This window comes from Nilaparvata lugens, chromosome 3 (genome assembly GCF_014356525.2).
Source record: "Nilaparvata lugens isolate BPH chromosome 3, ASM1435652v1, whole genome shotgun sequence".
In the NCBI taxonomy this organism is placed as follows: domain Eukaryota; kingdom Metazoa; phylum Arthropoda; class Insecta; order Hemiptera; family Delphacidae; genus Nilaparvata; species Nilaparvata lugens.
Genome location: NC_052506.1, coordinates 2,394,749 through 2,397,052, shown reverse-complemented (window position 1 = coordinate 2,397,052; position 2,304 = coordinate 2,394,749).

Sequence of the window (2,304 nt, the reverse complement as noted above, 5' to 3'; positions counted from 1 at the left end):
TTCAAACATTCAACATTCAAACATTCAACATTCAAACATTCAAACATCAAACATTCAAACATTCAACATTCAAACATTCAACATTCAAACATTCAACATTCAAACATTCAAACATGTAAACGTTCAAACATTCAAACATTCAAACATCAAACATTCAAACATCAAACATTCAAACATTCAAACATTAGGAGAAATGCCAAATCGTCGACTTGAATCTTAGAACTCACTTTCCTCGGTCAATAATTCAGTAGGAAATTTTTTTTCAACAAACCCAATTACTAACAACACAATGTACAATCTACAATGATAACAGCTAAAAATGAATTTGAAAATTAGTGAATAATTAGAACCCCATAAAATGGCGATCTTGCAATGCATCACGGGATTGTATCATGACATGTATATTCATAGACCTTGGGAGAGGTCAAGGTCTATAAATACAGGTCATGACACAATCCTGCGATGCATTGCAAAATCGCCATTTTAGGGGTTCTAATTCACTAATTTTCAAATTCATTTTTAGCTGTTATCATTGTAGATTGAACATCATGTGTTATTAGTAATTGGGTTTGTAAAAAAAAATTCCTACAGAATTATTGAACTAGGGTTCAACAATTTTCAAATTTAGCTATGTTTAGATGTTCATATGTTTGTATTTCACTGGATATCGAAAACGGCTCTAACGATTCTCACGAAATTCAGAACATAGTAGGTTTATAATATAAAGATTCGATTGCATTAGGTCTCATTCCTGGGGAAACTCGCTGAAGGACATTAAAAAGATAAATTATTATTCATCATTGGAAAAACAGCTGATAATAATCATTTTGTCGTCTGTTGGTGATGGAAGTGAGTGAGCGAGTTCATGTGTGTGAGACTGGGCCAAATTATGACTCATCTGTTGAACTTTTGTAATCATTCAATCAGGTACTTAGTGCCGGTTGCAAAAAAGTCGGGTTATTTTCAATCATGATCGATTCCAGTAGATCTATCTTTTTGAAATGGTCTTCTCTGATTTGGTTCACGTGAAATTAATCAGGATTAAAATTTAACCGCCTTTTGTGCAAGTGGGCCTTTGTGAGGGAAATTTTCGCATTCATCAGGGAATTAATCTCAATTTACTGTGATTGGATAGAACATTGCTGTATGAATGTTATTATAATTTCTCCCTTCGTAAGAAATTTTTCATGCTTTTGTACTCCAGAGCGAAACTCGGTCCCTGATATTATTATCTGTTTCGTTCAATGACAGACAAGGATAGCAACACCAATGTTAACTACCATTATAACGTGGACCTCACTATATCTGTTTCGTCCAATGACAGACAAGGATAGCAACACCAATGTTGATCGAGCACTGCCATTATAACGTGGACCTCACTATATCTGTTTTGTCCAATGACAGACAAGGATAAAAAACACCAATGTTGATCGAGCACTGCCATTATAACGTGGACCTCACTATATCTTCTTCGCTCAATGACAGACAAGGATAAAAACACCAATGTTGATCGAGCACTGCCATTATAACGTGGACCTCACTATATCTGTTTCGTCCAATGACAGACAAGGACAGCAAACCTATGTTGATAAAATACTGCCACTACAACGTTGACCTCACTAGAGGAAGATTATACAAAGATGATACAAACATGATACAAACATGATACAAACATGATACAAACATGATACAAACATGATACAAACATGATACAAACATGATACAAACATGATACAACCATGATACAAGGGTGATATGAAGATGATACAAAGAAGGCTCATAAATGATACAAATATAATACAAGGATGATGCAAGAATGATAGACAAGGATAGCAGCACCGATGTTGATCGAATACTGGCATTAGAACATGGATCTTACTATATTATCTGTTTCGTTCAATGACAGTCAAGGATAGCAACACCAATGATAACTACCAATATCAGGGCAACAAGCTTTGCTCGTTATGTATTCATTGACTTTTGATAAACCGAACAAAATTCTCCAAAATGTCTGGGGAAGTACTAACTGGCACAGCCCAAAACTGTTTCTTTACCGAATTGTGATTTATACAATATAAATAGACTAGAAAGTAGGTTATGTTCCATACACTTCAATTTCCTGTTCAAACATTTGAAAACAAAACAATTATAATTCAGATTATATATACAAACCAAATTGAATAACAAAATAACACTCATTAATCACTTGAAATTGTCAAAAAATGATCAACTTTGAAAATTATGATATACTCTAGTTTAGGAGGATTATCATGTCATGTCAACAATTCAGATTATGTTGATCAA